The 13,430-nt window shown below is 35.6% G+C and overlaps 1 pseudogene; it reads left to right on the forward strand.

The window, feature by feature from the left end:
* The first annotated feature begins 11,008 nt into the window (after positions 1–11,008).
* On the forward strand, positions 11,009–11,127 carry LOC120599907 (uncharacterized; annotated as a pseudogene).
* Positions 11,128–13,430: the final 2,303 nt, after the last annotated feature.

Here is a 13,430-nt window from a genome sequence, read left to right on the forward strand (position 1 = left end):
TTATACATTTCTTATGCAAATTTAGTCTTTAAAAGGTGCTCTTCATCCCCTTTCTCATTCCCAAGATGGCACCTGGGCTTTATGAGAGGGCTTTCATGAATGTAAAAAGATATTAAAATGGGGCCCTCTCAATTTGTTTAACTTGATACCTCAAAAGAAATCAAGAATAAAAAATGTGTTCACAAGTATGCTTACATCCCAAAGTGAATTTCTTGAACCACCGATGCAATGATTTTGAAGGAGGTATCCAAATTCTGTTATTCAACCCTTAATGCAAGATCCACCTCTGACATAAGTGAATTGAGGTTGAAGAGGGATTGAAAAATGAAAAGAAATAATCCTTTTTCAGGAACAGTTGATGATTTCTAGTAATATTACTCTTCCTTCTCTCCACAGAAGAAGGAGTTGATATTTTTCCCTTACCCAAGTAAAGTGAGAGAGACCTCAAAAAAAAACATTCAGAGAGCTTACTTTTTGTCACCTGCCATTTAGGAGTCACGGGAGCTTAGTGTCTCCTTGAAAATCTAAAGGGCAACAGGTTGTGGCTGGCTAACTCGCTGCTCTGAGAAAACCTTTAATTATCCAAGAGCTTTAGGACCTGCCAAGATTTCACCCAGTGGCAAGAAAAGAACCAAACTACCAAATAGGTTTGAGCAGGCAGTGAGGGAGATGGAAAGAATGCAGTTGCTTTATGAATTGACTTTACCAAGTTCCACTTTTACAGTGTAACCATTGCATAACCTTATAGGAGAAGGAAATGTGAGGGAAGCTCATAATTGCACACAGATTCTTGTAACTGTCCCTGACTCTCCAATTCCTCTAGTCTCTGTGGCAATGCACCTTGTCTGCCTGATCACTGCTCATTCTGTTAGTATTTGCTGCCGAAGTTAGAGATTGGTGAAGTCTAAGTTGTTTTCTCTTAACTAGTTTGGGGCCTAAAGGTTCTTGCTGCTGATTAGGCTCCACTATGGCACTGGTTAGCACAAGGCACACCCAGATGTTTGGTTCTGACTTAACATTTGGTCCTCAGCCCAGGCTAATTACCCCCACAATACTCATCTACAGAGCTACTTAACTCTAGTCACTGAACACTCTCTAGCAAACTCCCTAGCCAGACCCTTAACTAACTTCCATATGCTCTTCTCAGTGGGGTCATAAAGAAACTTCTGTTTCCAACTCCACAAAGGAACAGAGAGCAAACAGCCCAGGAGCAGAGCCAGTTACATATTTTGTGAATTAAGTGCAGTATGAAAACGTGGGAACCCTTGTTCAAAAATTAAGAATTTCAAGATAATGAGAGTAGAGTATTAAGCCAAGTACAAGGCTCTTTGGCGCACAGGACCCTGTGTGACCATCCAGGAATACTAAACTATTTCTGTCTAAGCATGTCATGTCACCAGTTTTACGCTGGTGTGGCCTTTCTCAGCCAAGGAAGTGAAACACAATGTAATTTTAAGGAAAAGCAGGGGCAGGGAGAAAATGTTAAAAACAAGAATATTCTTAAACTATTATCTTGAGTTACAAACATCTTAGCTTTATATAGCACTTTATAGCTTTTGGGTTTCCAAAATGCTTTTATATCTATTATCTCATTTGTCCTATGTGACCTCCTTAAAAGGTAGGTAGGCATAAGTCTCATTTTATTTTTGAGGAATTCAAGTCTAGAGAGGGTGAAGAGGATTCATCTAAGCATATATAGTGAAGAAGATGTTAGGATGATATACAAACCCACCAGGCCTGACTCCAAATGTAGTTTTACTAAATTATACAACTTTATCTTTCTTAATCATCAGAGTCATAAAATTCTTAATATAAGAGTAGATATTATGCTTGCTTTTAGGTCTTCCTACACATATAGCCCCATCCAACCCACAGTGGATGTACATGTGATGGCAGACTTGTTTCTTCTCTTATCACACTCCTCTTCACATCTCCATTCTCCACTGCCACCACCCCCACACATACAGTGTCAGAGATCAAGTCAGAGATTTGGTCAACCACAGTTCAACTGCCACTCAGCATGGATACTAGTCAGGATCAGTCTACAAAAAAATACTAGGAAGAATGGGATAAAATTAAATGTAAAAATATCTGAGTCATAGGGGTACCTGAAGGAAAATAAGAAGTCGAAGAGCTACTTGAAGACATAATGATGGAAAACTTCCCTAACCTGGTGAAGGAAATAGACATACAACTCCAGGAAGCTCAGAAAGTCCCAAGGAAGAGTAACTCAAAGAGGCGCTCACCAAGACACATTATTATTAAAATGCCAAAGTTTAAAGACAAAGAGAGATTCTTAAAAGGAGCAAGAGAAAAGCAATTAGTCAATTACAAGGGAGCTCTTGTAAGACTGGCAGCCGATTTCTCAAAAGAAACTAAGCAGGACAGAAGGGCTTGGCACAAAATATTCAAAATCATGAAAACCTAGGATCTAAAACAAGAATTCTTTACCCAGCAAAGCTATTATTTAGAGTCGAAGGACAGATAAAGAGCTTCCTAGACAAAAATAAGCTAAAGGAATTCATCACCACCAAGCCAGTATTACAGGAAATGTCGGAGGGACTTCTTTAAGAAAACGTATCAAAAACATGAATAAAAAGTGGTAATAACTACATTCCTATCAACAAGTACCTCAAATGGAAAAGAATTAAGTGCTCCAACCAAAAGATAACCCTAGCTGAATGTATAAGAAAACAAGACTCCTACATATGTTGCCTACAGGAGACTCACTTCAGATTAAAATACACACACAGAGTAAAAGAAAGGGGATGGAAAAGATATTGCCTTGATGGATCTAGAGGGTATTGCACTTAATAAAGTAAGTCACATAGAGAAAGACAAATATCACATAATTTTATGTACACATGAAATCTAAAGAACAAAATAAACAACAACAAAAATGGAAACAAACTCATACAAAGAATATTTTGAGGGCTACTAGATAGGAGGGGGATTGAGGGGACATTGAAGGGATTAAGAAGCACAAATGGATAGTTACAAAATTGACATGGAAGTATAAAGTGTAGTATAAAGAAAATAGTTAACAGTGTTATAATAAATATGTAAGAGGGAAGAAGGGTACTAGATTTAGTGGGGTAATTACCTTGTGAGTTATATAGATCTCTAATCACTATGCTGTACAACTGAAATGAACATATTGTTGTATGACAACTAAATTGAAAAAAAACTCGTTGAATTGTACAATGTAAATATGAGCAACTGTCTATTATATTTCAATAAAGCTGGCGGGGGGGAGAGAAAAAAAAGTCTAGGAAGACCCCAAATGGATATTTTGGTTGTTGGTGAGGGAAGGAGATACAGAAAGATAATACTAGCCAATAAAATGCCCTTTCCACTGAAAAACTAATTCCTGAAAATATCCTATGAGAGGTTTTCTTTTGGGTATAGTTAGCTTATTCAAATGCAATTGCATTAGGATAGTGACAACGTTAATCCATTAAGTTATTCAAACTTTAGATGAATAGGTTTCCAATTCTTTCATAAGACCAGGTTTTGTCAGGGTATAGAAAGCATGTGATATTTCCAAACAAGCTAAGGAGAGGGAACTTTCAGTGGGGAAATTCAGAGAAACTGAGTGATCTACACTATCTACTCTCCAGTTATGCCTGCTACCCTTCCTTCTCACATGGATCCCAAGTAATAGACATATATTTAAGAAACTAATCTCTCTTGCAGGGAGAATGTGGTTGGTTTAACATGTTTTTTCTTCACAATTAATTTCCTTCTGCCTAAATAAAAATGAATGCCTGTAAACTTGATATTCCTAAGTCATTAGGGCAATTTTAACAGCTCATTCTAGAAGTTCCATTTCCATTTACTCTTATTTGTTAAAGAAGATAAGCATCTGAAAAAGAATTCCACTTGGGTGGAGATAAAAAAAATCAATAGAGGTTTACAAAATATAAAATCAAAATTGCACATAAAAGGCTCTCTCCAAGACCCATGTTTTCAGGATAAATATATGCTCGACAAAAAGAACATTCAGATACTTATAAGTAATAGTTGCAATTTGCTCAGATGGTTGGAAAATTAAAATGGTATGGGCCAAAAATGTAAAACCTTATGATTTACAATGCAGTATCATTGAATTAATAAAAACCTGATATATTAGTATTCCAGAAGCCTCAAAGAAAACGTGATATGCAACTTAAACAAGTAGGGATTTTTTAAAAGACAGAAACATTATAAACACTTTTCTTTAGAACAACTGTCAGAGTACAAAGCATGTCAGTGTACGTAGAGTTCTTTGAAAAAGATGCCAAAAGGCCCTTTCAGTGCAGTGTGGCAGCCATATTTGGCTAAATACCACTCTAGCCCCCAGTTTTTAAACAGCTAACACCTACACAATTCTTTTCCTCTAGAAACAATTACCCTTTCTCCTCTGCTGGCACTAACCTTAAGTGTCTGCAGTATATAGTTCAGGGATAAAAGCAATCCAGCTCTGCAGGTAAAATTAGTATCTTGCCAGAAAGAGGTACTTAAGAACAAGCAGATAAGAGAAGCCAGTATCCGTATCTGCAGCAGGAAGTCTTATAAGCCATAGATTTCAAAAAAGTACCTGAGCCCTACAGTTCCATCCTTTGAGGCCACAGCCCAAGAGCACATAGTACAAAAATAGACACACTCATCGATTCCCACAGTTACAAGCAAAACATCCACAAAGTATGACTGGCTTAAAATTACCAATGAAACTGAAAAAGGCAATTTGAGAGCTATGAGTTAAGATGTTCCCCTCAGAAATTGAGATCAGTAGTAATAAGGGCTCTTTTTTCTACTATAATCTTCATCCTCCACTGGAACAGAATATCCCTGAGGGCACAAACCAGATGTTATTTATTGTGTAGAATCTGATGCCAAATAGGTAATCAGTAAATCAACTGATATTTATAAAATCCAACTTTCATCCCTTTGCTTCTCATAATTGCCAGGCTCCCACAAACTCCTTTCACTCAATGGAAAAAAGAAATGTCTATTAGTAGAATAGTTTCAAGGTAACTTCAGAGTACTTGCCATTACACTTTCGTTGTGGCCTTTGTGGGAAAAAAATGATTCTAGACTAGGGAGAAACCATATTTGGATGCTTTCCCCACATAGCACCTTGTGATGGTGGCTGGACCTCAAAGGAAAATGGGTGCACAGTGGTATCCTGGGTACTGAGGCTCTAAGATACCAAAAATCCATGGAAGTCACAGTGGAACTTACTTTCAAGGCATTGGGCAGGCTTGGATGAGAGTGTGTCAATGGTGATCAGTATAAACCAAATATCAAAGAGCTCTCCCTGCGTACATGCCGTGTTCTGTGCCAGAACTCCTAGGACCATTGTCTAATATAGAATACAGGGGGATAGGAGAAGAACAAAAGTAATTGAGACTGCATTTCCAACCAGCCCGATAAATTGGGGACTCAGAACTGATTACATTTTATTTAGAGGAAAATATACAAAATATTTATTGTATACTTAACATTATAAAGTTAAATTTATGCTCACAGTACTACTTTGTCGATTTCCCCCACTCCTGCCAGAGATTCAGACCCATTGAGTACCTAAAAGATAAAAGCCCCATGTCATCAGGAGTTGCATTATGCTTCATGCATCTTTAGAAGATTCATAGAAAAACTATTGAGTTCCAAAAAGCAGTCACTTCCACCAGATGAAATCAGCATCCTGAATAAACAGATGCAATGTGGATCCCCCTTAATCTTTACTTTTATGCTTTAGGCTTATAGTCAAAAATATCTCAGGGGAATGAGTAAAGGGGATTCCTCCAACTGCGCATTAGTAGAAAATGGCTGGATTAAGTGAGATCCTCCTGAGGTAGAGCTAAATGTAAAACACCCAGCTTGGGGATTATGCAGACTTTATGCAATCACCTGTGTGCATGCTGCACTCTTGGGTCTGCTACAGAAATCATAAGTGATCGAATTAACACATGTATCACTGTGCATCAGTGAATTCCCAAGCTTTCAGAACAGCCTGATTAGAATGAACAACAAACCAAGGGAAAGGATTAAGGGATAAAATATTCAGTTATCATGGTATTAAATTAGTTCAATGGTACAGAGCCTTAGCTTATATTATTCTATGCCTTTCCCTTCTCCTTCGCTCTCGCACTCTCCATCTTTAAAATCCTAATCTAAGCTCTATCTTCAATGGGAATTCTGAACTGTTATTTGGAAGTTATGCCACCCAATCGAAGCCTTAAATAAATATAGTATTCTACAAATCACTAATTACTTCATCCATGGTAAATATGATTTACTAACTAGGTATAAAACTCTTCAAGCACATAGATAGAATATTTTATTTATTTTGTATCCCTTTAATCAGTGGCTTCTAAACTTATGGATTTTATGCATAAGTAAAATCTCCACAGAAAGACTCTGGGTATCTAATAAAATGTTGCAAAAGTTTTATTTGGCTAAGTAAGGACATTTTAAAACCAACTAGCATTTCTACTCAGTGTAAAGGTGAACAAGGTAAAAAGGAGTAATAAAGATCAACTTTTCCATGAAACCACTAGAAAACTTGGCAGAGGGCATAGTTCTTTTGTTGAGCCCTCCCCTGCCCAGGTTGCAGATCCAGGCAACCACCATATCTGGGTCTCCATCAATGTACTTAACACTGGTAACTGCACCCTGGTGATTCCCTGAGGCTCCACCCCTCCCAACTTGAGGGCCAGTCCAAGTTGCTTCCAGTGGATTTTCCATACAAATGCCCTGTCTTGGCTCATGCTGTGGGCTTGCCTTAAATCTCTCAAAAGTTCACAAAACCTAAACAGGCAGCATCTGGCCTCAGCATACCCAGTAACTCTTGCTGAGCAGCCCCAATCCTGGCACTTGGCCTCGGTTTGCAGCTTAAATGATAAAGCAAGTTATAAAATGGCAAAAAAAAGGGGGGAGGAATAGATTAAACGCTTCAATCAAAAGACATAGCGTGTCTGAATGAAAAAGAAAATAAGACTCTTACATGTGCTATCTACAAGAGACTCACTGCAGGTCAAAAGACACATACAGACTGAAAGTAAAGGGATAGAAAAAGATATTTCATGAAAATGGAAAAAAAGCCTTTGGGGTAGCAAAACTTATATTAGACAAAATAGACTTTAAAACAAAGGCTATAACAAGAGACAAAGAAGGACCTAGTAATCTCACTTTTGGGTATTTATCTGAAGAAACCCAAAACACTAACTTGAAAAGACATGTGGACACATATGTTCATTGCAGCATTATTTACAATAGCCAAGATATGGAGGAAACCTGAGTGTTCTCATTGGATGAATGAATAAAGAAGAGGTTGAATGTATAGACAAAGGAATATTACTCAGCCATAAAAAAGAATGAAATATTGCCATCTGCTACAACATGGATGGACCTAGAGGGTATTATTGTGTTGAGTAGAGTAAGTCAGACAGAGAAAGACAAATGCCATATGATTTCAAATACATGTGGAATCTAAAGAACGAAATAAACAAACAAAACAGAAACAAACTTATAGATACAGAGAACATTTTGATGGTTGCCAGATGAGAGGGGGTTGGGGGATGTTTGACAAAAGGGAAAGGAATTAAGAAATACAAATTGGTAGTTACAAAATATTCGTGGGAATATAAAGTATAGCATAAGAAATATAGTGAATAATATTGTAATAACTATATATGGTGTCAGATGGGTACTAGATTTATTGGGGTGATCTCTTCACAAGATATATAAATCTCTAATCATTATGTTGTACACCTTAAGGTAATATAATGTTGTATGCCAACTATAATTTTTAAAAATATTTTTAAAAAGAAAAAGCAAAAGAACTTAGAGTAGATGAAACCTGAAGGATTTAGTAACATATTTAAATGCAAATATATGTAGATGAAACCTGAAGGATTTAGTAACATATTTAAATGCAAATATATGTACTAATGATAGTGCAGGTAAATGAAGAAGATACCCCTATTAAACAATTGTCAGACTAAATACAAATATATATGCTTAATACAGAAGACACATCTTAAATATAAGAATATGAAAAATTGAAATTAAAAGTAAAGATGTGTCATGAACTCTCTAAACGAAAAAAAGCTAATATAACTAAACTAATATCAGACAAAGTAAACTTTAAGGCAAGAAGTATTCCTAGAGACAGAGAGAGATGCTTCATATGATAAAGAGGTGAAACCATTAAGAATATTAAACATTTCTAAGCTTACATGAACTGGAAAACATAGCTTTGAAATATATAAGGAAAATTATATAAAATTAAAAATGGAAGTAAGGTGGTCAAAAGGTACAAACTTCCAGTTATAAGATACATAAGTATTAGAAATGCAATGTACAACATGACAGCTATATTAACACTGGTGTGTTACATTTGAAAGTTGTTGAGAGTAAATTCTAATAGTTCTCACCATAAGAAAAAATTGTTTTTTTTTAATCTATATGAGGTGATGGATGTTAACTAATCTTACTGTAATCATTTCATAACATATGTAATACAAGTCGTTATACTGCATACTTTAAACTCATATAGTGCTATATGCCAATTACATCTCAGTAAAACTGGGGAAAAAACCGAAACCACTTACACAGACATACACACACACAGAGGAAATAGAAAGAGACAAATATACAAACATAGTGGGAGATTTTAACACAATTATCTCACTAATTTATAGAATAAGGAAACAAACAAAAATATTAAAGTTATGAATAAAATAATTAACAAATTAGACCTAGTTGACACAAAGAGAATAGTGCACCAAACTGAAGAGACAATCCTTTGTAAGTATACAAAGAAATTATACTAAAATTGACCAAAAAATGCTTTAAATTATATAGAGCATGCTCTCTGCTCACAGTATAATTAATGTAGAAAATAATAACAAATATAACTTTAAAAGTCCTTACATGTTTTGATAGTAATCAATACAGTTCAAAATAACCATGGGTTAAAAAAATCACAATGAAGTTTTAAATATATTTTGAAATAAATAACCACGATAATGTAATATATCAAAACTTGAGGCTTAGAGAAAAAAATATAATCTTAAATGCATAACTTAGAAAACAAAGCCGGCTTAAAATCAATGACATAAGCAAAGAGTTTTCCAACTGTGGCCCACAGGCCAGTCGTCTGATGTTTATAGTCTTAAGAAAACATAGCCACACCAGTTTGCTTAAGTATTGCCTATACCTGCTGTTCTACAACAGTAATGATGAGTAATTGCGACAAAGACTATATGGTTCACAAACCTAAAAGATCTACTATTTGCAGCTTAAAATTTGCTACTGTCTCATCTAGGCATTCCTTTTGAGAAGTTAGCAAAAAACAAAACGAACAAATTAGTTCAAAGAAAATTGATAATTTAATTGAAATAGACAAATTGATAGAAAATTACAACTTACCAAAACTGACAAAAGAAACAGAATATCTATATAATCTTACAATTATTAAAGGAATTAAATTTGTTATTATCTTCCCACAAAGAAAACTTCAGGCTCAGAGGCCTTTCCTGGTGAATTTTACCAAACATTTAAAGGTGTGAGAACATAATGTATTACCAATCTTAAACTCTTACAGAGTTTAAGTTTAAAAAGAAGAAATACTTCCATAATTATTTAATGAAGTCAGAATAAGTTTAACACCAATAATTGACAAAAGAAAATTATGAGAAAGGATAATTATGTGCCAGTATCATTCGAGGACATAGTTGCAAAAACCTAAAGCAAAGATCAAAAACTGAATCCTGTATTATATAAAAAGGACCATGGTGCATTTATTCCAAGAATTATCATTGATTTTACAATTTTATTTACCACATTAACAGAAAAATCAAAAAATCAAACAACCATTTTAGTACATACAGAGAAAGCATTCGATAACGTCCAACACTCAATTTTGCTTAAAAATAAAAACTCTTAGCAAATTAGGAACAGAAGTAAAATTTCTTGATTTGATAAATGGCATTCACCAAAAATAAATCATATAATGGTGAGACAGTGACCATTTGGCCTCTAAATTTAAAATCAGATCCGGATTTTACTCTTATCACTTCTATTCAAATTTGCCCTTGAGGTCCTATTGAGTGCAATGTGGCAGAAAGAAGACATAGATGCATAAATATCAGAAAGGAAGAGAAATAAAACTTTTTTTTCCATAGAGAACATAATTGTATACATAGAAAATTCTAAGTAACCAGCAAAAACCCTTGAAATATTAGTTAAATTATTAATAAATTAAAAGTTCAAAAGTCAGTTGTATTCTACCATAGGAACAAGCAAACTAGAAAATAAATTTTAAATTATTGGTTATGATAACATCGAAATAATATTTAGGAATAAGTTTAATAAAATATGTATAAAGTCTCTGTATTAAAAACTACGAAATATTGATGAGCAAAAATAAAGAATGCATAAGTAGATCGAGAGATCTATAATGTTCATGGAAGATTTCAAAATATCAATTCTTCCCAATTTGAGCCACACATCCATAGTCAGAGGACTTAGATTACCTAATTCAAAAACTTATTCTATTTAAAGATACAATTATTAAGACGTAGTTACTGGTACACTAGATAAATAGATCAATAGATAGAGTAAAAAGTCTAGAAATAGACCCACACATATATGTTCAATAGATTTTCAAAAAGGCACCAAAATAAATTAATTAGGGAAAAGAAAGGTTTTTCAAAATATATTATAAGAATTATAGGACAATCTTTTTTTGTGACCTCTTCAACAAATCATTCTGGAACAACTGAACATGCATAGGTGAAAAAATGAATCTAAACACAGACCTTTCACAAAAATTAACTCAAAATGGATCACAGACCTAAATGTAAAATTCATAATAACTACAAAATTAGAAGATAACATAGGAGAAAATCTTAGATGACCTTGAGTATGGTGATGGCTATGTAAATACAACACCAAAGTCACAAACTATGAAAGAAATAATTGATAAGTTGGAATTTGTTAAAATTAAAATCTGGAGAGCATCTACGGCCATGCTGCCCTGAACAAGCCCGATCCCATCTTATCTCAGAAGCTAAGCAGGGTCAGGCCTGGTTAGTACTTGGACGGGAGACCACCTAGGAAGACCAGGTGCTGTAGGATTAAAAAAATAAAAAAAATAAAGGATTGTAAATTGACAAGTTCTTGCAATCTGTGAGGTCAACCAAGGGTTGCCTCACCTAATAAATAAATAAATAAATAAATAAATAAATAAATAAATAAATAAATAAATAAATAAAAACATGAAAAAAATCTGGAGAGAGAAGTCAAAGTGGCATAGATGATAGAAGCTTTGTTCATCTGCTCTTATGATCACATCAAAGTTGTGAAGGAAACACAGAGCAAACAGCAAACAGAGTTGCCCGGGATCTAGATGAACAATCTCTACAACTAGGAAGAGAAATAAAAAAAAAAATCACCCTGCAGTGGGAAGAGGTAGGACAGAGAGCCAGGACATAAGGCTGCCTGGTCCTGAGCGGCTGAGTGGGACAGAGGCTATGGCAGTGAAAGTGGGCAGCTGCAGATGTTCTTCTTAAAGGGTCTGTGTCCATAACCAGACTTTCATGGTGATGTACTCACTTGCTCTGAGCACCAGAGCCTGGCTGGCGGCACAGGGTGGGGGCAACAGGAACTTACAGGGGGACGCTAAGTTGTCGAAGCCAGGGCCAGAGGCAAGGTTTTCTCCTGGGCAGAAGTGCTGGCAGTATTGATTATTCCTCTGTTGAGCCCTCCCTACCTCCTAGTGTGCAGATGTGTCTCCATAGCTGAGACTTCATTGAATTGGATAACAATGGTCGCTCCATCCAGAGGATTCACTGAAAACCGCCTCCCCCAACTCATAGCCCCACTCAAGCCACATCCAGTGTGTCCTTGGTGAGTCCTGTAAAACTTGCAGAGCAAGCTCCTAGACCCACACTGCTGACAGCTGACCTCGATTTCTGGCATGGTTTCTTGAGGCAACAGCATCTGTGGATCGCTTGCTGAATCTTAACAGGTGGCCTTAGAAGGACACAGGCTGGGGCTAAAATTGGCCTGCTGTGGAACTCCTCTCAGGACTGTGCCACAGGACACTTATTACACAAAGCCATGCTAATAAGGCTGGGAGACTTAGGAGCTTTGCTTAGTATATAGACAAATTGGGAAGACAAAGAAGCAGAAACTATAAGAGAACAGAACAGAGATTCAGGAATAATGGAATCAAGCAATCTAACAGATGCAGAGTTCAAAACACTGGTTATAAAGATATTTAATGAATTTAGGGAAAGAGTAGATGAACTCAGTAAGAACTTTAACAAAGAAATAAAAAACATAAAAATGGAAATGGAAATTATAAAAGGGAACCAGTCAGAAATAAAGAACACATTATCTTAGATGAAGAGTATATCTGAAGGAATGAACAGAGTGGATGAAGAAAAGAATCGAACAACCAATATAGAGGATGGGGAAGCCAAAAATATAAGAATATATTAAACAGTCTTTGGGACAAAATTAAGTGTAAAAACATCTGTGCAATAGGGGTACCTGAATGAGGAGAGGAAGAACAAGAAGTAGAAAAGCTATTTAAAGAAATAGTGATGGAAAACTTCTCTAACCTGGTGAAGGAAATAGACATACAACCTCGGTAAGCTCAGAGAGTCCCAAGAAAGAGAAACCCAAAAAGGCCCACACCAAGATGTACCATAATTAAAAAGCCAAAGGTTAAATACAAAGAGAGAATCTTAAATTTATTTTTTATGGTGATATTGGTTAACAAAATCCAATAAGTTTCAGCTGTACATTTTAACAGTAAGGTATATATATATTTACACTCTGCATTCTATTCCATAATTAGATATCTTTTTGTCACCACATATTTGATCCCCTTTACCTTATCTACTTCCTCCCTACATCCACCCCCTGCCCTCTGGTAACCACTAGTCTACAGTCCATGTCCACGAGTCTCTGCTTATTTGTCCTGTTTATTTGTTGCTTTTAGGTTTATGTACCGATTATAAGCAATATCATGTGATTTTCAACTTTTTAATTCTGGCTTACTTTGCTTAGCATAATTATCTTGAGGTCCATTCATGTTGTCGCAAATGGCAGTATTTCATCTCTTCTTATGGCTGAGTAATATTCCATTGTGTATGTGTACCACAGTTTCTTTGACCAATCATATATTGTAGGACACTTCAGTTGCTTCCATGTTCTGACCACTGTAAATAATGCTGCTATGAACATCGATGTGCAAATATCTTTCGACATCAGTTTTTCAAGTCTTTGGGGTAAATACCCAGTAGCGGAATTGCTGGATCATATGGTACATCAATTCTTAGTTTATTGGCTGTACCAATTTGCAGTCCCACCAGCAATGTATGAGGGTTCCTTTTTCTCTGCATCTTCTCTAACATTTGTTAATACTTGTT

Source organism: Pteropus medius, unplaced genomic scaffold (assembly GCF_902729225.1).
Source record: "Pteropus medius unplaced genomic scaffold, Ma_sr-lr_union100, whole genome shotgun sequence".
NCBI lineage: Eukaryota > Metazoa > Chordata > Mammalia > Chiroptera > Pteropodidae > Pteropus > Pteropus medius.